The sequence below is a fragment of the Pongo pygmaeus genome, chromosome 7, assembly GCF_028885625.2.
Source record: "Pongo pygmaeus isolate AG05252 chromosome 7, NHGRI_mPonPyg2-v2.0_pri, whole genome shotgun sequence".
Classification (NCBI taxonomy): Eukaryota; Metazoa; Chordata; class Mammalia; order Primates; family Hominidae; genus Pongo; species Pongo pygmaeus.
This window is the reverse complement of record NC_072380.2, coordinates 71,300,820-71,324,584: the sequence shown is the minus strand read 5'-3', so window position 1 is coordinate 71,324,584 and position 23,765 is coordinate 71,300,820.

Below are 23,765 nucleotides of genomic sequence, written 5' to 3'. Positions count from 1 at the left end.
GGGACATGGGAAGCCTGGCACAGTGGCTCACATCTGTAATCCCAGCCCTTTGGGAGGCCAAGGCGGATGGATCACTTGAGGTCAGGAGTTCGATACCACCTTGGCCAACATGGTGAAACCCTGTAACTACTAAAAATACAAAAATTAGTGGGTCGTGGTGGCACATGCCTGGTGGTGCAAATGTAAAGCGTTGCTCATCTGAAATTACCATGAAACTATAAACTATCTCCTCTGATAATTAGACTTTACAGAATACAAATAAATTGATTTTTCCTGAATTTAGGTCATTCTTATAAATGATTAATAATGTGACATTAATGATAGAATTGAGGATTCAGTTAGGCTGATGTTGACATATGTTCTAGGATTTATTTTCCTGAAAATCTGCCTGGTGTCAACTCGATCTGAATCTTTTTTTCCTTCATTCCTTCAGTGGTATTTGTTAGGCATGTGCTTTGTGCCAGGTGTAGCACTGGGTTCCAGGAATGAATGCTCAAGAGGCTGGATGGAAGGAAATCTGGGAAGAGGGTGGTCAGTTTTGGGTAGCTCCCAAACCTGCTAAACATCATAATCACTTGAGAGAATTTTCCTTTAAAATATATATATACATATACATATATACATATACTATATGTATACACACACACACACACACACACACACACACACACACACACATACATATGTATATTTGGGGGTCTGACATTCCCACCACGAGTTTATCATTGATGGGCATTTAGATTGATTCCATGTCTTTGCTATTGTGAATAGTGCTGTGATGAACATACATACGTATATGTCTTTATGGTAGAATAATTTATATTCCTATTGGTATATACACAATAATGGAACTGCTGGGTTAAGTGGTAGTTCTGTGTTTAGCTCTTTGAGGAATTGTCACACTGCTTTCTACAATGGCTAAACTAATTTATACTCCCACCAGCAGTGTATAACCATTCCCTTTTCTCCATAGTCTCACCAAAATGTTATTTTTTTTGACTTTTTAGTAATAGCCTTTCTGACTGGTGTGAGACAGTATCTCATTATATTTTGATTTGCATTTATCTCATATTTAGTAATGTTAAGTGTTTTTTTCATATGTTTGTTGGCTGCTTGTCTGTCTTCTTTGTTGTTGTTGTTGTTTTACTTTTATTTTAGGTTCAGGGGTACATGTGCAGGCTTGTTATATAGGTAAACTGTGTGTCACAGAGGTTTTGTGTACAGATTACTTCACTACCCAGATACTAAACATAAAGCCTAATGGTTATTTTTTTCTGATCCTCTCCCCCCTCCCATCCTCCATCCTTAAGTAGGCCCCAACATCTGTTGTTAACCTTCTTTGTTTCCATATGTACACAATGTTTAGCTCACACTTATAAGTGAGAATACACAGTATTTGATTTTCTCTTCCTGTGTTAGTTCACTTAGGATAATGACCCTCAGTTCCATCCATGTTCTGCAAAGGACATGATCTTGTCCTTTTTATGGCTACATAGTGTATATAGTGTATATGTACCACATTTTCTTTACCCAGTTTATCATTGATGGGCATTTAGATTGATTCCATGTCTTTGCTATTGTGAATAGTGCTGTGATGAATATACACATGTATATGTCTTTATGGTAGAATAATTTATATTCCTGTTGGTATATACCCAATAATGGGATTGCTGGGTCAAATGGTAGTTCTGTGTTTAGCAATTTGAGGAATTGTCACACTGCTTTCTACAATGGCTAAACTAACTTATACTCCCAACAGCAGTGTATAAGCGTTCCCTTTTCTCCAGAACTTTGCCAGTATCTATTACTTTTTTTACTTTTTAATAATATCCATCTAACTGGTGTGAAATGGTATCACATTGTGGTTTTGATTTGCATTCCTGTAATGATCAGTAATATTGAGCTTTTTTTCATATGATTGTTGGCCGCATGTATGCCTTCTTTTGAAAAGTGTCTGTTCATGCCCTTTGCCCACTTTTTAATGGGGTTGTTTTTCTCATGTAAATTTGTTTTAAGTTCCTTGTAGATTCACTGCAATAGATTCTATTACACCTTTGTCAGATGTTTAGCTTGCAAAAATGTTCTCCTGTTCTGTATGTTGTTTGTTTACTCTGTTGATAGTTTCTTCTGCTGTGCAGAAGCTCTTTAGTTGAATTATGTCCCATTTGTCAATTTTTGTTTTTATTGCTATTGCTTTTGGCATTTTCGTCATGAAATCTTTGTGCAGTCCTAGGTCCAGAATGTATTTCCTAGATTAGCTTCCAGAGTTTTTATAGGGTTCGGTTTTACATGTAAGTCTTTAATCCATTTGAGTTGATTTTTGGACCTATGTTGTAAAGAAGGGGTCCAGTTTCAATCTTCAGCATATGGCTAGCCAGTTATCCCATCACCATTTATTGAATACAGAGCCCTTTCCTCATTGCTTGTTTTTGTCAACTTTGTTGAAGATCAGGTGATTATAGGTGTGCGGCATTATTTCAGTGCTCTATTTTGTTTTATTGGTCTATGTGTCTGTTCACGTACAGTACCATGCTGTTTTGGTTACCATAGCCTTGTAGTATAGTTTGAAGTCACGTAATGTGATGCCTACAGCTGTGTTCTTTTTGCTTAGAATTGCCTTGGTTATTTGGATCCATGTGAATTTTAAAACAGTTTTTTCTAATTCTATGAAGAGTGTCATTGGTAGTGTGATAGGAATAGCATTGAATCTATAAATTGCTTTGGACAGTATGGCCATTTTAACAATATTGATTCTTTCTATCCATGAATGTGGAATGTTTTTCCATTTGTTTGTGTCATTTCTGATTTCCTTGAGCAGCATTTTGTAATTCTCATTGTGGAAATCTTTCACCTCCCTGGTTAGCTATATTCCTAGATATTTTATTCTTTTTGTTTTTTGAGAAGGATCTGTTCATGTTCTGTGTTCATTTCTCAATTGGGTTATTTGTTTTTTGCCTGTTGATTTGTTTATGTTCTTTATAGGTTCTGGATATTAGACCATTTTTGGATACATAGTTGGCAAATATTTTCTCCTATTCTGTAGGTTGTCTCTTTATTGATATTTTCTTTTATTGTGCAGAAGCTTTTTAGTTAATTCTTATTAACTGTTCATAAAAACACTACTGGCAATAATATATAGGACAGTATAATAGAATTACCATTTCTACTTTGTCAAAGAACATTTTAATAGACTGCCCAGTGAAGCAAATGGTGAATAAAGAAAAGCACCTTCAAAGTAGTTTCAACATTTAATTCCTGCTCCCAACGTGGTTCCTGCTAGTATTCACTTGGCTCTGAAAGTTTCACATTAAGAAGGTACAATATGCTTGGGGACATTCCCAACATTCAGTTCCAGCTGCCTCTAAGGATGCCAGAAACATCTGGAGAGCTCTCTCCCAGACATCAGCTACATTTACTGGTCCCAGTAACATATGGCTACATTGCCAGGATATTTGCAAACAGGCTTATTTGGTCTCCTGACTAAATTACTACTCATAAACGTTTCTCTATTGTATTCTAAACTTATTGTATACTTCTTAAAGAGACTGAAGAAAATTGCAGGAGGCATGGTTATCAACAGGAGAAAGGGTTTTGTGGGTTCCATGTTGTGCAGCTCTTCATAAGTAGGCCTAATCTGGAGCTAGTACAGAAAGTGAGTTCCGCAGAGCTCAGGTCACCATCGGACTCCCATATAATGTCAGAGAGACAATAAGAAATCCCTGTCTCTTCTTGGGGGCTTATTAAGATTACTTCAATCCTTCATTTTTCTTTTTCTCAGGTTTTTCTTTTATGCTTCTTTGTTCCATGCAAGGTCTTTCTGAAAGGCCTCTTGTATAAATAGGGGGACAAAAAAGGGAAAATAAAATGCTGCATAGAAAACCCATGGGATCTCTCCTGCTTGCTCTTATTTTTGCTTCCTTCTATGTCTTTATTTTTCATCCATTCTAGCATGTTTGGAAAAGATGCATTGGATTTCAAATGTATGAGAAAAAATAAATATGCTGCAAATAATCTTTCCTTTCCTCTAAAAAAAACCTCCCAGTATCTTATCCCACAAACAGGACATGACCAGCTCTATGAAGTTAATCAGCTATAAGAAATAGTATAATATGATTTGCAATGCCTTTCAGAACATTAATATAAGTGGCATGAAATAATGATTTAATATTATAGAGCACTTCACTTTATCAACAAAAGTACCCATGCAGCCAGCAATGCTAACAAATGTGCACACTAGATTCAAATCTCACCAACATGACATGTTTTTCATTATTATAATGTCAACTTCTCAAGAGCAGAATGGATAAAATGAAAGCTACCTCCAATTCATGAGTGTTTGAGGGTGGCCATCTTTCTTTCCACGCTGCCTGTGTGAAAGGCATTAATAACCTACCAGCCTCTGCTGCTTTTGGCTTTGTTCTGATGTGTGTCTCCAGCAGATGCAAAGAACAGCTGGATCTTTTCCTTGCATTGTCTCTTTCACCTTGGAGAAGAACTTCCATTAGCTTTCTGATCCAAAGCCTAGGAATACATATATTCACTTCCAAAATGTACTCAAAGCCTCAAAATATATGTCTCAACCTAATTCTCTTTTTCATGAATTTTTTCTTTTTAAGGTTCTAAGGACCTCAAACACCAAAAGTGTACTCAGTATTGTACTTTACATTAACAATCTTGTCCACATTCACAATACAGTCTTTCAATCCAGAAAAATGGGAGGAAGTCATTTTATTGTAAAATGCACTTGTATGCTACCTCTCTCAGTGATGAGAGAGATGATTTTTCTACCAATTTCAGAGTGACTGATACAATATTATGTTAGACTTCCTGGAACAATATTTATATAAAATATACCATTATCAGCTTGTCTGTCAATTAGATTGGGGATTATCCATATGGTCACTATGTTCAAGTAAAACCTTGTACCATCTTGATTATTCATATGCCCCAGCAAGGTCCCATATATTCCCAGTGCTATATTGCTGCCTAAGGAGAAAAGAATAGAAACTAACATGCCATTCTTCCAATTGCAAATAAAGGGGAAGGGATACTAAGAAAACACATGTACAAGGTAATGATGGTTTTATTTTTGATGGGGGGGATTCATTTTTATCATATTAGCAAAATTATGTGTATAACTTTCATATATACATATATAATATTATATATAAAAATATGTATATAGGCTGGGCACAGTGGCTCACACCTGTAATCCCAGCATTTTGGAAAGCTGAGGCAGGTGGATCACTTGAGCCCAGGAGTTCAAGATCAGCCTGGGCAACATGATGAAACCCCATCTCTCCTAAAAAAAAAAAAAATCAGCCAAGCATTTTGATGCGCATCTGTAGTCCCAGCTACTCAGGAGGCTGAGGCAGGATCACTTGAGCCCAGGAGGTTGGAGCTGCCATGAGCTCTGATCTCTCCACTGCACTGCAGCCTGGGTAATAGAGCAAGACCTTATCTCAAAAACAAAAATGTATGTATTAGTATATATTCTATACATACTATATATAAAGACATAAAATCTTAGTGTCCAAACTAGCACATCCTTGGAAATAAGATAGGTAATGCAAACAAGCTAAGGTTAATACTAAAGGGCTAGAGAACTAACTAGGACAAAAGACACCAAGAGGCTGGGTTAATTTCAGCCCAAGTAGGATTGTTACCTGTATATCAGTGAATGGAAAGGATGTGGCCAAAGACAAAGCAGGTAATAGTTTTCAGACTCAAATGAGTTTAAAATTATAAACTAGTAAAGCCTATCCAAGTGATCAAATATCAAATGGAAGGTAGGGTTCAAATCTCTGAGGAATTAGGAATCCCCAAAAGAAAGGGGATTCAACACTATTCAACATCCTAGTCAGAAGACAAATTCAGCACCAGGGACCTGGACAGTCAAGCACTCATGGGGTCCCTGATCACACTGGCAATGAGCAGTAAGGGTTTGCAGAAGGTACCTGCTATGGGGGAAGGAGCCCTGTAGACTGTCAGACTCAGATATTGATGATTCCTGGGCCACATTGCATCTGGGGAAGTAGATTTTAATCACTCACAGCTGGGGCAGCCAGCCTCGGCCGTGGTGCTCTTGGAGGAGAAAAAACCACGTAGGACCTGAACAAATGAAAGTAAAATAGTAAAATGTCAAGAATTATGGTGAATATTTAGATGCAGCACACCCAGACACATTTTTTCCCTTCAAACCGGGCACACCTGTAGTCCCAAGTAGTTGGGACTATGCAACTACTTGGGAGGCTGAGATGGGAGGATCACTTGAGCCCAGGAGTTTGAGGCTACAGTGAGCTATAATTATGCCATTGTACTCCACCCTGGGTGACAGAGAGACACTCTGTCTCAAGCAAAAAAAAAAAAAAAAAAGAGAAAGACTCCCTTCAAATTACATCTGATAAAAATCAATAGGAAAACAATCTGGTAATCAGACAGAGTCAAGGGTCTTCTCTGAGCATTTTCAATATTTCTGACTTTATGTCAAGAAATACCCATAGTAAATCCTGCTTGCCCAGAAGTTCACATAACAGGAGTCCAAAATGGAGAGACCCTCAGTCAGTTAAGTAAAAGGCCACATGCCTGTAATCCCAGCACTTTGGGAGGCCAAGGCAGGTGGATCACAAGATCAGGAGCTGGAGACCATCCAGGCCAACATGGCGAAACCCTGTCTCTACCAAAAATACAAAAATTAACCAGGCGTGGTGGTGCACTCCTGTAATCCCAGCTACTCAGGAGGCTGAGGCAGGAGAATCGCTTGAACCCGGGAGGCAGAGGTTGCAGTGAGCCGAGATCGCGCCACTGCACTCCAGCCTGGGCAACAGAGTGAGACTCTGTCTAAAAAAAAAAAAAAAAAAGCCGCCAAGCTATTAGCATCACGACCTTTTATTTTCAGTTGTATTGACCCTTACTGGGCCTCCAATAACTTAAGAAAGAAAAAGTATTTCTGGGTGAAAGAATCCCAGGAAAATTGATTGATTTCTTGTTGTCATATGGCAATATTAAAGCCTGTTAAATTAACTTCTAACAAAAATTACATAAGAAAGAGAAATATGCCCCCATTCTGTTACAGCATTTCACAATGGTTGCAAATAATTAACTAGCAGAGGATTAAAGGCAAACACTTAGACACAAGGGAGTGTCGGATGATTCAATGGGATCTGTATAACTAAGAAGAAAAATAAGTGTGTTGAGAAAAGTTGTATAGAGCCTCTGTACTTAGCCTCCAGCAGAGTAAGTGGGGAAAACATGCCATTCCTCCCATGGCAAATGAAGGTGACCATGTATTGGGGCTCAAGGTCTTTATTGCTGAGGAGTTCTGTGTGCTTTTCATCAAGCATGGAAATGTTAGGCAAAGAAATGAGTGAAGAAAATATTTGATGAGATTCATTCTTGAAATAATGAAAACAAAGACCAATGAGGTTCTCAGCTGCCATCTCAACAATGGAGTCAAAAATTAGGGACAATGGTAGGAACCATGTAGGATATTTTAGTATACGTGACTGCCTCGTATTTTTAATTTTTATTTTCTTGGGCTGCTCCTCTCAGACAATCACAGTTGGATACCTGTACAAATGGTTGTTTCTAGAATAAGCAGGAAAGTCTTTTTCTACATTTAATATCCTAGGATGCAAAGCTCCCAAAGGAAAGAGTGTGTAGCAGCAGGTTTAAGTAATAAGTCAACAAACAAATAATTGTTAACCTTTAGAGTACTTGCTAAGTATAAGGCACTTTTCCAAGAGTTATATAGATAGATATAGATGTAAGATATTGAAATGTATATGGATGGGAATAGGGTTTGAGAGGTTCAGACACAGATGTACAAAGTCAAAGAGAAGGAACAAGCAACTGTAGCTCCTACTGCATGCCCCAGAGAGGAAAGGCTAGTAGAGGCAGCCGACCTTGATGGAAAATGGTCTGAGTCTTAACCATGTGATTTCCCAGTATTTGTAACTAGAACCCTTATAGTGCACTCGTGTTCAGGGAAAGGGCCTGAATTTCTGACTAACTGTGGTTAGCTTCCAGGTACTGGACCCCAAATCAGCAAGATTCCTAAAGCTGCAAGAGCATCTGGCCCCTCTGATTCCCACATGAAGAGGTTGAATAGCCCCAAAATGTGCCACTGTCTTTCAGAGAAGACACAGACACAAGGAATCCTACAGCTGGACTAAGTAAGTGGACCTGCATTTCTTTTACTATGGAACAAAAATCAAATACATCACAATGACCTGGAACCCTTTTTCTTTCTGTTTTTTGGTGCTCAGAATTGAATCATGGCAGATTGTCATGACTGGCCCAAGGAAGGCTCTTATTTCATTCTATTTTATTGCATTGCACTTGGCTTTACTTTTTTGTATACTTTTCCGTCATTCTCTTTTCTTACTAGCTCATTCTCCTCTTATTGTGGGCACTCAGGTCTATAATATTTAATGCATGTATTTTTAAACCAACTTTCATATCTTTATTTAGGTATATGTTACATCATATATATATATATTATATATGATACCAATTATATATGTGCATATTACTGAAAATTTTTGTTTTATAATTTGTTTAAATAATATTGTGTGATAAATCTTTTTTCCCACACTTTATTTGACTTAATAATGTATGTTTGAGAACTTCCACACTGTAGTGTACAAAGTTAGTTCACACTTCTGAGCTCGGAAGCTCATTCTATCCCATGCACATGCCACGTTTTACCTTTCCATTCACTTTTGGCAGACACTTTATTTTGTTGTAACTTTATTTTGTCGTAAGAAAGAAAATGCTTGGGAGGGCAGTAAAAAGCCAACTTTTATGAATTGTAGGGACATTCTTGAAAGTGATAAGATGGCAGTAATGATTTCCTTTAGAAAACTATCCCAGTTGTCAGTGGCTGCATTTTCCAAAATGAATTCTGCAAAAATTTGTTCTGCAAAATATAAGTAAATATTAAGGCAAACAAGAGTTTCTGCATTCAAGTAGATTTGGGAACAAGAGAGTTGAAAAAGTTAAATGCATTTTTTATTATAGGCTTTCTCTGGGCGTTTAGTATCTAAATGATCATGTGACTCTTCAAAGACAAAAAGTAATGAGATAAACTATTGCCTAAACCCAAATCCTTATTAACCAGTGTAACTAGCATTCCACAGATCACTATTTTATTGTTGCTATCATTATTTCACTTGTTCCAGGAACATAATGATAGTATTAGAGCAAATGAGATTTCCATCAATACAAATTGAGCCTTGAAAATTAAAAGTGTCCTTTTTGAGAGGAAGCCACTTTTATTAGATTTTCATATCATTCAGTTATTTTTTTCTAATATGACACATTTTATGATTTCTTGATTTTTGTCTTTTTCCAATTGATTAAATTCCAAATTTCTGCATAAAACCACATTTAGAAGAATCTGGGACTGGCTGATTACTAAACAGTGGCTTATCCTTAGAAACTCATTATGCCTAGTGAAATCTACCAATATAGGCAAGAGTTTAATCTGCTGCAAATGGTAAACCACAGAAGTAGACTTGGAGTTTGGTAGTGATAAGAACAGACGTCTCTATGAGCTTGTCAGCTAGGCCCAGGGCATCTCTGTTGCCTGGAACAGCTCTGAAGATGTTGGCCACACAAGTTCTATTAATCAGCACCTGCAGAGCGAGCACTCGCATCTAACTGAGTTCAGGGTCAGCAAACTGGATTGAGTATGTTCAATCTAAAACTACACGCCATTGTTAAAAGGCAGTGCATTGTTAATAAACAGGAGAACAATTGTCCAAAAGCCTTCGAAAACTAGGTTTTCAGGGTTTTGGTCTACTCTAAACAAAACTGAAATTGAACTTTAGGAAGGAAATTGGGAACCATTATTAACTATATTATATTCAAATGTGAAATTTGCAATTTAATAAGCAAAGGATGGCTGCATGCATGTTGTGAAAGCAAGAAATGATTCCAAATGAAAGGCTATATATTAAAGTATTTCATCTTTATCATTTATTTCTGTAAACTACTAAAGCTGTGCTTTATTTATTGCAGTTCATCCATATATAATTCTCTGTAGTTTAGAAAACTGCATCTAACATTTTTACCCCAACTTTATAAATTGCATTGATTTATTTCTGTCTCGTAAGCCTAAAACCATTTATTACAACAACAAAACATCCTCCTATTCTGGTGTTCCAGGAACAAAGTCTACCCGCTTACTGTGTAGGGAGCATTGACAGATGGCCAAATGGGGTGATAGCTTTGATTTTAATGTGTCTTAAGAGAGTAAATGAAGCAAAGGCAATCTTCATCTCCTGTGAAAAGTTGGATTTTTGTGTGGCTTGTCGGCAACACTGAGGTGCAATTCTCACAGCACTTCATTGATTTTCCACTCAACCATGACCATTCAAACGGCAAAAAGCAGGGTCAAAGAATTTTCAGTTTTTTTTCTGTTTATCTATAAGAGCACAAACAAAACTGACCGTGCTTACTTCGGTGATACTCCATGGTTGCTGGTGTAAAGTCTTTATGAGTTTCACAGGTTATGAATTTTTAATTTTACATAAAATGAAGTGGTTTTGTCAAGAGAATCATTAACATCATAAAGACTGTAAGAATAAAAATTCTTCACATCTCCCCACCTGTGATTTTAGCATATATCATGGATGACAAAGCACTCAGCATTGCTTGCTTTAAGCTCTGAAAAGGGACAGACTTCAACAGCAGGACATGAAATAATGCTTGTAATAGAGCAATAAAGTCTCATTGCTGTAGGATGGTGTGTTATTCTGTACTGGGCCTCAAACCTCAATTTAACTTTAAATACAAAGCACCATTTAAATATAAAGATTAACTTCTTCATCTTCATCTTCTGTGAGAGCATGAAAGCTTGAACAAGAATTTGCCGAGGGAAGTTGTAACAGCTAAACTCTACAGAAATTTTAGCCACTGGACTAGCATTTAAAAAGGTGGAATCCTGACATTACCAACCTTGTGTACTGCAAATTTGGGTAGAATCGTACTTCCGTGGTAGTACAAATGTTAGCTGTAGAAAATCATCCAGTAATTTAGTTGGCGTATTTGTTCTGTTATTTAGTGGGTGTGTTTGTGTTTACATTTCACCTTGCAGTATGATAAAATGAAACAAGAACAGGCTCTGGAGACGAAAAGACCTGAATTCTCATCCTGCTTCTGCCTTTCCCCTGCTTTGTAAAATTGGGAACTTCCTTTGCAAATTGGGAACTTAGCCCCTACAGTACAAGTTTCTTCATCTGTGTAATAGAATGGTAATATTTTACAAGTTCCACTCATTAGATTATCTGTGAAATAACTAGCAGTGTCTGACATTCAATACATTTTAGTTCACTTAGGCCAATGTGATACAAGTTCCCAAGAGGCCAATGTGATACAAGGAAGTTTCTATTTTAAATCCATTTGTTAGGAGCACGAAATGCACACTCTTGATGTTCAGAAGAGAAGGCTCCTACCACGCAACACAAAGCTCCCAGCACCAGAACACACCAGCACTCCCCAGGCAAAATGACTGTCAAGTTCACTACCAGGACACAGTTAGACAATCAAGGCAACATCCCAGGCACTCAATAGTCTACTGTGTCACATCTGACTGACAGGGCAATGGCGTGGGGACGTCCTCCATGTCCATGCTTCATCTTCTAGCCTCAGCAAGTCTGAGTTCACTCAGGTGTGCTGCTAGTGGCGGGCGGCAGGAAATGAAAACTCCAGCATGAGCATTTGGAGGGCGGTGTCTGCTCATTCGCAAGTGAATACTGAGTGCCCACGAATGGAGATGCAAACGTTGACAAGATAATGGCAAATATTTAGAAAATGAAAAAGCATTTCAGCCAGCCTAAAAGAAGGAAAGCCCAGAGTCATTCTTCCCTGCACTCATTCTGGCTAGCTTCCAAAAACATCTCTTTTCTTTTTTTTCCATAGCCTTACACTAAGCACCTAATTGCCCTGACCTTGCCCATGAAGCAGCCACTCCTTACTCTTTTAGAGGAAAGAAGGGCACTAGAGCTATTTTTTTTTTTTTTTTTTTTTTTTTTTGAGACAGGGTCTTGCTCTGTCACCCAGGCTTGAGTGCAGCGGCGTGATCTCAGCTCACTGCAGCCTCAACTTCCCAGGCTCAAGCAATCCTCCCTCCTCAGCCTCCAGAGTAGCTGGGACCACAGGCCTGTGCCACTACACTTGGCTAATTTTTCTACTTTTTGTAGAAATGTGGTCTCACTATGTTGCTCAGACTGATCTTGAACTCCTGGGCTTAAAGGATCCTCCCGCCTCCCAAAGTGCCAGGATTACAGGCATAAGCTACTGTGCCCTGCCAGGCACTGGAGCTAATACTCCATAGCCAAGTATGAACTTTTTCTCCCTCTCCGCAGCGTGAAGGTTACATTAAAGTAAGCAAGTTAATGAGTTAAGCTCCCTGGGCAAGTCCCTTGTTCAGGACTTTAATTTGTACCTTAGGCTGGGAAGTGCAAGACAGAAAGAACCCAACCCCCACCCGGAGTCGAGATGACCACATAGTATATTTCTCCTACCATTCGTTTCAGAGTGAAAGGGGGGTGCCTATATCTGATGAGTCCTTGAGACAACAGGCATAAGCTGGCACTGCCCGGGCAAAGCAGGACACATAGCCAACTTACCCCTCGCCTATCCTGAAGGCAAAGGGTCAAGCTCTTGACTCTGGTGCTTTACGCACAGAGACTGTGTTAAATTCATAAAAACACAGAAGTTTGACCAAAATCAAAATTTTTTTAATGATCAAAATGTGGGAAGGAGGATATTATAACATGATTAGCTGCTCCATAATTAGTCTAACATTTACTTTTTTTAGTGTTTTGGCCATGAGATCAAATAGACAGCTAAGCTTGAATAACCATGGGAAAATCAAACATTATCACCCTAAAACTAGACCCACGACTGAATTCCCCAAACCATTGTCTCTTCCTGTCATGCCCTGAATTTAGGAACAACAGGCATTCAAGATGGAAATCGAGTAGCCATCCAAGAGAGCTGCTCCTTCTCCCATGTTACATGGCCAGCCATATCATGTGATTTCCTCCCTTACAGATTTTGATTCCTTTCGGTTTGCCATAGGCTTAGTTTAATCCATCAGCTTTTCCTGCTTCTATTGGTTTTTTATAGCCACTGTAACAAATTACCACACACTTGGTGGCTTAAAACTGCACACTGTTTTATGAAAGCAACAAACAGCGTTTCCTGTGTTAGGGTTCCGGAGGCCAGAAATCTGAAATTAGCTTCACTGGGCCAAAACCCAGGTGTCAGTAGGACTGTGCTCCTTCCAGCCTCTGAGGGCTTCCGGCATCCTTTGGCCCGTGGCTGCATCACTCTCATTTCTCCTGCAGTCACATTATCTTCTGCCCTTCTGTGTGTTTCCACCTCCCTCTGCCTCTTTCTTATAAAAACATTTATGATTACATTTAGGTCCTACCTAGATAATCCAGCATAACCCCCCATCTTGAGATCCTTAATTTAATCACATCTGCAATGTCTTTGCCATATAAAGTGTTGTGTGTTGTATTTCATTCCCCTAGAATTCATGTGTTGAAGTCCTAACCCTGGATGCCTCAGAATGTGTCCTTGTTTGGAGACAGGGTTTTTAAGAAGGTAAGCAAGTTCAAATGAGGTCATTAGAGTGGTTCTAATACAAGGGCCACTCTATGTGCAAATGTCCCCCTTTTATAAGGACTTATATCCCTATAAAAATTTGCACATAGAGACATTCATAGAAGGAAGATGATGTGAAGAGACATGGGGGAAGATGGCCACTTACAAGCTAAGAAGAGAGGCCAGGAATAGATCCTTCCTGCTGACACCCTGATGTCAACCTTCAACCCCCAAAGCTGTGAGACAATACATTTCTGATGTTTAAGCCCCCCAGTGTATGGCACATTGTTCCAGCCACTCTAGCACGCTAATGTCTAAGGTCATATTTACAGGTTTCAGGGATTTGGCGTCTTTGGAGCCATTATCCAACCTCCTACACTGCCTCAGCGTGTCCAACGTCTCCTTCTCACCAGGCTCTCCTCTTCCAGTTCCTTCTCCATCCCTCTCCCAATCCTGAGATGCAAATGGGTATGTCCCTCCCTTGCTGCAAACCCTTTACCCTCTGACTAGAGTTTCACACCTTCGGACCTGCTCGTCATACACTGGCTGACAGAGCCTCTGCACCACCTGCTCTTCCATGCCTCTGTCTTCATACTTTCTGTCTCTTCTTCCTTGGAAAGTTCTCTTCTGTGAGAGGCCTCATGACTTCTTCAAGAAAGCCCTCCTTGACACCTCCCTTAACTCCCAGCAGGGCAGTGGCCTGCACTTTAGTGTTCTGCTTTTGTCATCTTGAAATCCTTACTACATTTTGAATGGAAGTCTCACATATTTATGTTTTTACCAGGCTGTTATTTACATAGCCAGTCCTGCCTCTCATCCTGGTAAGTTTCTTCCCTGTCAATGGGTTAACAGAAAGATCACCCTTCAAAAGTTTCTTCAGAAACCTTCATCCAGGAAGGCTGACAAGAAGGAACTGTTTCAACCTGGGATTTTACAACAGGATTGTTCCAGTAAAAGAAGCTGTGCTTCTGCAGTGTGAATCCATGATCAGAGAACACCCTCATGGGTGATCTGTGACACAGAATACTGGCACCTAAAGAGAAGGAAGTGGTCAATTAACTGTTGGTCCTAGGGAAGTTTTGAAGACACAACCACATGTGTCTGAACATTGTGAATGTTTAACCTGCCAAGACAACAGGCAAGGGGAAGTTACTGTTGGAGAGAGAAGAGTCCAACAGAGAGATCTTATCTATGTCGAGAGTTAAGGCCTCACTGACAAGTCTTCAAATTTTAGGTCATTTTGTTCATAAGATGCAGTCTGTTTTCCTTGGATGGGCCCAGGTGAATAAAGGTTCTGCCTTTATTTCAGCCAGTCTGTACCTCCCGTCCAGTGCTATGAAGAAGCCCTTCCAACCTCTCCTACCTGAGAATGTGAACTCCATCTCAGAATCATAGGATGGGAGAACCATCATTGTGTGGATCTTCTCAAGAAGCTCCAGCAACAATCTCTGCTACCATACAGGTTATATTTTGATGGCCGAGGAAGTCATTTAAAAAGTAAATAAGCATAATATGTACTTGTGGTAATGAACACTGTGGGGGAAAGTAATGCAGGAAGGGCAGATATGCAGTTTGGGGAGAAGGAATTTGGAATTTTAATGGGAGGATCAGGGAAGGTCTCATTGAAAAGATTCCATTTAAGCAAGGACCTTAAGTAGGTCACTATCTAGTCATATCATTATGATCTTTTTATATTTCTGTACCATGATTGAGTTGACATCCCAGGACTTTGAGCACCACAATAAATGTATGTGGGGGATCAAAGCTCTCCTTTCTCATAGTCAAAGGGAGACAGAAAAATCAACATAAAGACTAAGATGTTTACCATGTATACAGAATTATGGTTGAGAGCTTAAAAAGTTACAAGTTTGGGGTTTTTTAGTTCAATATTCTACATGAAGTCCAAATAGGTCTTTTTACAAAAAAACTGTTCTACAAGTAATTATTACTATACTTTTGATCAATTTCCACAGAAATGTGTTAAGAATAATATAACATAATTTGCAGGTTGAAATGGTCATTTTTTTACACTATTAATCTAAAAACAAGAAAAAGTTATGGGCTAAAAGATGGTCCCAATGGTAAACCTCTTTTAATGAAGATCTAACTACATTAAAATTTAGACTTTCTAAAGCATAATCTCTTAGTACAGGACCTTGGGATCTTTAGCTTTCACAGATGATGTAAGATGCTTGGATGGGTGGCCACATTCGACAGCTGTAGAGATGAGAGTTCAGTGGACATCTCCACTTTTTGAAAGTTCTTTAGAACTTTTTCTTTAATATATAATTTTTTTTACATGGGGTCAGAATGAGTAAATTGTATCCTGGCAGATTAAGTGTTAATGTCAAACAGGAAAAACAAAACTTTGTCTGCCTGTTCTACCCAATGTGAGTGTGTCTCTCTCTCATCGTGTACCTTAATCACTTAAAACTAGCTTTGCATAACTTAGAACAATGGTTTTCAGACCATATTCACCAGTTTCTGAATCCACAAAGATTCTTGGGGACACACTGTGGAAGTGAGGGTGGTATCACATAGCAAGGTACCAGGTTCGTACTCTGATTTTAATGATACTCATTTTTATCAATTTTCTTAATTAAATTTAAATGTATCTAATTTCAATACAAAAGAAGACTCTTGTGAGGAGGATCATCATGGCAGACAAGAGGCAGGACTAGATTGCAGCTCCAGACAGAGCAGCATGCAGAGGCTTGTCTACTATGAATTTCAGCTCCAGATGGACTGCAAGAACAAACCAGCAATCCTGAGAGAATCCACAGACCCTCTGACGGAAGTGGACTGCTCTTGCAGGACCCAGGAGACACCCCAAATACTGTGAGTGCCCCAACTGTGGAAGTGGGAAAGGGAGACCCTCCTCTCCCGAACACACACCCCCACTGGAGAAGCCGAAGTTCTGTTTGCAGGAGACGTTTCTGACATTACCTGGAGCTGAGTCAATTTGGAGAGCCGAGAGAAATACAGGGGTAGAGAAAGCAGCAGAAAGGCCCTGAGAGCTCGCGGGGTCCCCTAGCAGCCCATTCCTGCCTGGCACCACAGGATCCATCGGGTGAGGAGCAGGGGGTAAAACTCCACAGGGAGAAGGAAATCTCTAGCTGAACTTTGTAATAATTTGAACCGGTTAAGAAGCCTCCTGGCCAGAATTCGGGGGAGGGCTCAAATCCAGTGTGCAGACTCCACAGCAGGGGAAGAACCAAGCCCTTTTGTTTTGCAGCTGGGAGGTGGGTAGCCGGGGGCAGGTTTTCAAGCCCATATAGCTCTCTGCCTGGAAACGGACTGGGGGTTGTTGTGGGGGAGGGTGGGGGCAGCACAGTGTGAGTGAGACTGACCCTTCAGTTTGTGTGGGAGTTGGGTAAGGCCTGTGACTGCCAACTTTCCCCCACTTCCCTGACAACCTGCATGACTCAGCCGAGGCAGCCATAATCCTCCTAGGTACACAACTCCAGTGACCTGGGAATCTCACCCCCAAGCCCCATAGCAGCTACAGCAAGAGAGCTACAGCTCTCCGCCCAAGGAGAGCCTGAGCTCAGACAAGCCTAGCCCAGCCCCCACCTGATGGTCCTTCCCTACTCACTCTGGTAGCAGAAGACAAAGGGCATATAATCTTGGGTGTTCTAGGGCCCCGCCCGCTGCCAGTTCCTACCCATACTACCACAGCTGATGCTCTCTGGAAAGTGCCACCTCCTGGCAGGAGGCCAACCAGCACAAAAATAGAGCATTAAACCACCAAAGCTAAGAACACTCATGAAGTCCATTGAATCCCCCTCTCCCCCGTCACCTCCACCAGAACAGGCACTGGTATCCATGGCTGAGAGACCCATAGGTGGTTCACATCACAAGACTCTGTGCAGACAACTCCCAGTATCAGCACAGAGCCAGGTAGACTCGCTGGGTGGCTAGACCCAGAAGAGAGACAACAGTCACTGCAGTTCAGCTCACAGAAAGCCATATCTCTAGGAAAAGGGGGAGAGTACTACATCAAAGGAACACCTCGTAGGACAAAAGAATCTAAAAACAGCCTTCAGCCCTAGACCTCTGCTCTGACAGAGCCTACCCAAATGAGAAGGAACCAGAAAACCAACCCTGGTACTATGACAAAACAAGGTTCTAAAATACCCCCAAAAAAGCACACTTGTTCACCAGCAATGGATCCAAACCAAGAAGAAATCCCTGATTTACCTGAAAAAGAATTTAGGAGGTTAGTTATCAAGCTAACCGAGGAGGGACCAGAGAAAGACAAAGCCCAATGCGAGGAAATCAAAAAAATGATACAAGAAGTTAAGGGAGAAATATTCAAGGAAATAGATGGCTTAAAGAAAAAACAATCAAAAATTCATGAAACTTTGGACACAATTTTAGAAATGTGAAATGCTCTGGAAAGTCTCAGGAACAGAATTGAACAAGTAGAAGAAAGAAATTCAGAGCTCAAAGACAAGGTATTTGAATTAGCCCAATCCAACAAAGTCAAAGAGAAAAGAATAAGAAAATATGAACAAAGCCTCCAAGAAGTCTTGGATTATGTTAAATGACCAAACCTAAGAATAATTGGTGTTCCTGAGAAAGAAGAGAATTCTGAAAGCTTGGAAAACGTATTTGGGGGGAAAATCGAGGAATAATATCTCGGCATTGCTAGAGATCTAGACATCTAAATACAAAAAGCACAAAGAACACCTAGGAAATTCATCGCAAAAAGATCTTCACCTAGGCACATTGTCATCAGGTTATCCAAAGTTAAGATGAAGGAAAGAATCTTAAGAGTGGTGAGACAGAAGTACCAGGTAACCTATAAAGGAAAACCTATCGGATTAACAGCAGATTTCTCAGCAGAAACCCTACAAGCTAGAAGGTACTGGGGCCCTATCTTCAGCCTCCTCAAACAAAACAGTTATTAGCCAAGAATTTTGTATCCACCTAAACTAAGCATCATATATGAAGGAAAGTCTTTTTCAGCCAAACAAATACTGAGAGAATTCACTATTACCAAGCAGTACAAGAACTGCTAAAAGGAGCTCTAAATCTTGAAACAAATCCTGGAAACACATCAAAACAGAACCTCTTTGAAGCATAAATCACACAGGACCTATGAAACAAAGCTACAAGTTAAAAAGCAAAAACAAAACAAACAAAAAACAAAGTACACAGGCAAAAAAGAGCACAATGAATGCAACAGTACCTCACATTTTTATACAAACATTGAATATAAATGGCCCAAATGCTCCATTTAAAAGATACAGAACTGCAGAATGGATAAGAACTCACCAACCATCTGCTGCATTCAGGAGTCTCACCTAACACATAAGGACACACATAAACTTAAAGTAAAGGGGTGGAAAAAACATTTCATGCAAATGGACACCGAAAGCAAGCAGAGATAGCTATTCTTATATCAGACGAAACAAACTTTAAAGCCACAGCAGTTAAAAGAGACAAAGAGGGACATTATATATAATGGTAAAAGGCTATGTCCAACAGGAAAATATCACAGTCCTAAACATATATGCACCTAACACTGAAGCTCCCAAATTTATAAAACAATTACCAATAGACCTAAGAAATGAGATACACAGCAACACAATAATAGTGGGGGATTTCAATACTCCACTGACAGCACTAGACAGGTCAGCAAGACAAAAAGTCAACAAAGAAACAATGGATTTAAACTATACCTTGGAACAAATGGACTTAAAAGATATATACAGAACATTTTATCCAACAACCCACAGAATACACATTCTATTCAACAGCACATGGAATTTTTTCCAAGATAGACCATATGATAGGCCATAAAACAAGCCTCAATAAATTTAAGAAAGCTGAAATTATATCAAGCACTCTTTCAGACCACAGTGGAATGAAACAGAATCAACTCCAAAAGGAACCTTCAAAACCATGCAAATACATGGAAATTAAATAACCTGCTCCTGAATGAGCATTGGGTCAAAAACGAAATCAAGATGGAAATTTAAAAATACTTTGAACTGAACGGCAATAATGACACAACCTATCAAAACCTCTGGGGTACAGCAAGGGCAGTCCTAAGAGGAAAGTTCATAGTCCTAAACGCCTACATCAAAAAGTCTGAAAGAGCACAAACAGACAATCTAAGGTCACACCTCAAGGAACTAGAGAAACAAGAACAAACCAAACCCAAATCCAGCAGAAGAAAGGAAATAACCAAGATCAGAGCAGAACTAAATGAAATTTAAACAAACAAACAAAAAATGCAAAAGATAAATGAAACAAAACCTGTTTCTTTGAAAAGAAATATAAAATTGATGGACCATCGGCAAGATTAACCGAGAAAAAAAGAAAGAAAATCCAAATAACCTCATTAAGAAACAAAACAGGAGATATTACAACTGACATCACTGAAATACAAAAGATTGTTCAAGGCTACTATGAACACCTTTATGCACATAAACTAGAAAACCTACAAGAGATAGATAAATTCCTGGAAAAATACAGCCCTCCTAGCTTAAATCAGGAAGAATTAGATACCCTGAACATACCAATAACGAGCAGTGAGATTGAAATGCTGATTTAAAAATTACCAACAAAAAGAAGTCCAGGACCATCTATTTCCAAAACAGTTTCCTCATTTCAAAAAGAAACCCCATGTCCATTGAGCAGTCATTCCCCTTCCCCTACTCACCCTCCAGCAATCACTGATTAGAAACCATGAATCTACTTTCTGTATCTATGAATTTACCTATATTAGATGTTTCATATAAATGGAATCACACAATATGTGACCTTTTTTCACCCAGCCTAATGTTTTCAAGGTTCACCCATGTTTTAGCATCAGAACCTCATTTCTTTTTATGACAAATAATTCTGCATTGTATGGATAGACCACATTTTGTTTATCCATTCATTTGTTAATGGACATTTGGATTGTTTCTACCCTTTGGCTGTTATGAATAGTGCTGCTGTGAAAATTCAAGTACAAATTTTTATTAAAACACCAATTTTCAGTTCTTTGGTGTCTGAGTTAATTGCTGACTCATATGGTAATTCTGCGTTTAACTTTCTGAACTAGACCACCACCCCATTCTCCACAGGGGCTAAACAATGTTACACTCCTGCCAGCAACGTACAAGGGTTACAATTTTTTTAAATCCTGGACAACATTCATTCATTTTCTGATTTTTTGATTATAGCCATCCTAATAAGTGTGAAGTAGTATATCATTGTAGTTTTGATTTACATGTCTCCAGTGACTAATGATGATGATCCTTTTATATGCATATTGGTCATTTGTATATCTTATTTGGAGAAATAGCTATTCAAACCTTTTGCCAATTTTTAATTGGGTTGTTTGACTTTATACTGTTGACTTGTAAGAATTCTTTGTATATTCTGGATGCTAAACCCTTGGACTTTACTTAACTGCTACTTAATTCAGTGTTCACTTTATAAGATTTTATGAGAAAAATTTACATAGCTCCATTGGAAAATTGTCTCTTCTTTCGACATAAACCTTATAAATGACCCTACTCCTCTTTTGGTGTTTGCCACCAAGAAGCTCAGAACAGAGTAAACCAATCAATTTAGTAATCATGTAAGAATTTTCAGCACTCTTTTCTATCTGCTTTCTACTTCTAGCCTTTCTCTTATCTTTCTTCCTTTGTTTTTTTCTTTGCCTTCATTCATCTTGTAAATAATATGTACATATTCTTCTGAGACTTCTCAATTTTAATTCCTTTGTAGAAGACACAGTGAATAAATAAGTCATAAGACCCTTCGCCAGCTTCCTGGTAACAAGAGAAACACTGTAAGTGATAAATGGCATTTTGTCCTTAAGCAACATTTTCTTTCTGTCACCTTGCCCTTTTTTGCATATTTTTTCTTCTTTTGGGCAACTGCCCACCCACCATCCCTCTCTAATTCTCACACTCACCACCTCATACTTTCAATTCCACCCAGTTATTCACAGCCCCCACACTGCACCTCCTCCCCGAACACACTCCATGTTTTAGCCCCTGTTGATAACTTCTGTAAAATGCATCTTTCTTTCCTAAATTCAATGCCTTTTAGACCCAGTCTCATAATTAATGTAATGATTCGTGGATTTGAAATATATGCTTGTTGTCAATGCTGATGCGTCTTATCCCACATAGAAAACATTTACATTTAAAAGGTATTTACAAGGTTCTGGTAAGAGGAGGAGGAGGAAGAGAAAGAGGAGGAAGGTGAGGAGGGGAAGGAGGAGGAGGGGAAAGAATTAGAAAACACCAAACACCATGGTATAGACAGTGAGGAAGACGTTTTAAAGAAAGAACAGTTGTGTCTATCCCTAAACATCTCAAAGCATGCCAATACACAGCCTTCCACTCCTTCATAAACACATGGACCTAACTGGAATATCTGTATGCAGTGAAGAAAAGAATTTCTCAAACTTCTTAACAACATCTGTGGTATTTGAGGGCACCCTGGCAATCCATTTGGTAACTGATAGGTGTTAGGAACTTTATTTCAAAGCAATTCCACATATAGTTAATAATTATTCTCAGAACCATTGTTTGTACAAAGCTCCAATAAAAAGGGCTTTAGAACTGTAAAACATCTTAATTAGCATCATTATTGTTGAGAAATTAGTAAAATTTATATTTTTATTGACCATCGGAACAATTAAGATCAAGAAGGCTACAGCCAACTACTTATGAAGATTAATACGACCATAAACAGATTTGCAGTTTTGTCAAAAAGTGGAACTTGAGTTTCTAATCTATAATTTCCCCTCTTCTTCCTTCCACTATCTTTACTGGTACAGAACATGCTAGCCCACATCCTTCCTTTGTGTAGAGGAGAGCACTTGCTCTATCCCCTTTTGGGTGTGGAGAAATCATGGGCTATTCTGGGCCTTGAGTCTAGCATCCAAGCTCACCAGAGCTAGAAAAGAAAACTCCTGCCAGTTGACATTCACCACATGCTAAAGGGGGAAATATACTGGAACACCAAAAGCATATGGCAGCTACCGTGCCTGCAGCAGTTCTACCCAACTATTGAAATCAACTCTACTATATCATAGAGTGGATGCATGGCTATAGTATCAGAAATTTTAGGCTTGGCAGCAAACCCCAATTCAAGTTCCACTGGTTTTAGGAATCTTACTCTTATGAATCTGACCCAGAATAACCTCTCCCTTTTCTGAACACTTGACTTTGCAAATATGCCTCTTTTTAAAATTTGTGTTTCATTTCTCCTAATAGTTTACGAGTACTATATCATCTAGCTAGCTTTACCTCACCCCTCTTTGGCCAATGTACCTGTGTACTCTTATTGAATACAAGCTTAGTCATGATTGATTGGTTATGCATCTGTGTGTCTGTATCAGTGTATAAGGTAAGATGGTAGGTATTTGAACCATTAGAATGTGTTGATATATGAAACTGCATATGCCAACAGCCTTAAACAACCTGAGCTATCATCTAATTATGAACTCAAAGATTTAATTAATCACAAATTGCAGAATGCCTCTGTCAACTATTCATATTTTGGTAGTTTGGGACTTTACATGTACTTCAAATGCAAAACACGAAAGAGTCCTCTTATGCAACTCAAAAGCCATGCTTTTATGTAATTTGTGGCTAACCAACCATATATTTTTGTATCAAAGCTATGGTGCCTTCTGTTTTGGTGCAATTTAAAACTGTCTTTTGGGGAATGGGGTCTGGCCCTTTAAGAATGAGAATTAGGTATGGATATAAAACTTGATTTCTGTGTACTGTAGCAAAGGAAACTGCATGTTAAAGTTCAAACTTCCATTTCAAAAGGCCAGGAGCTGGCAGAACTCAATCATACAAAAGAAATGTTCTCAAGGTAGACAAATGACACATTAGCATTAGTTGTACACATAGCATAGAGTTCATAGTCACTGAATCATCTCATTTTAGTAATGAGGATTTAGAGACAATCTTTTCTGATACGCTCACTGTACAAATGACTAAATTTATCTAGGCCTTCTCCCTACGCACATGCCTTCCCCTCCAGCAAAAGTACACCTAAGGATGTGGCCCAGGACCCTGGCCCTGGCCTCCAGGATGGGAGAGTCCCCTCACCTTACCTAAAGTCCCTGTCTCCTTCATACTGTTGCTTTATTACCTCTCTTCGTCCCCTCCAGG